Consider the following 806-nt stretch of genomic DNA (forward strand, 5'->3'; position numbering starts at 1 on the left):
ATTTATATTCAAAAAATTATCATATGGAATGAGCTCATTAATTTCTAAAATTTACACAAAAAAACGTATTGTATCATTATAAGGAAAAAAAAAAAAAAAAGAAGATATATCTGGTATTTTTAATTCAGCGTTTTAAAAGAACATATAAAGTTATTATATAATATATATATAATAATAATATATGTATATTTTACATATAAATAATATATAACATATTTTATATATATATAATAATATGTTTTATATAAATATATATAATACATATAAATATATTTATTTTAATTTTATATATATATATATAAATATACCTACCTATATAATATTATATTATATATTTAAATATATATAACATATATATTATAATTATATTCCTTTTTATATTTATATTTATATTTATCGTGTTTTAAAATAATATGTTTGAAAAATAAAGCTCCTTCAATACATGAAATTTTACTTATAATTTTGTGCATGTATATTATATATTTTATAAAAAATATATATAATAATAATAAATATATTTATTATATTATATATATAAAATATATATTTATTATATTAATTATAAATATATAAATATATTTATTTTATAATAACATAAAAATATTTTGACTTCATTATTAATTTGGTAAAAATTTAATTATATATATATATATATATTTATTTTTATATGTATATTTGAATTTATACATTATTTATATATATATTAATATATTTTTATATATATAATATAAATGTACAACATTAAAATATTTTATATATATTATAATTTTGGAGGAGTTGTACGATTATTTTGATCTTTAAACAAA

Source organism: Plasmodium reichenowi, chromosome 6 (genome assembly GCF_001601855.1).
Source record: "Plasmodium reichenowi strain SY57 chromosome 6, whole genome shotgun sequence".
Lineage (NCBI taxonomy): Eukaryota > Apicomplexa > Aconoidasida > Haemosporida > Plasmodiidae > Plasmodium > Plasmodium reichenowi.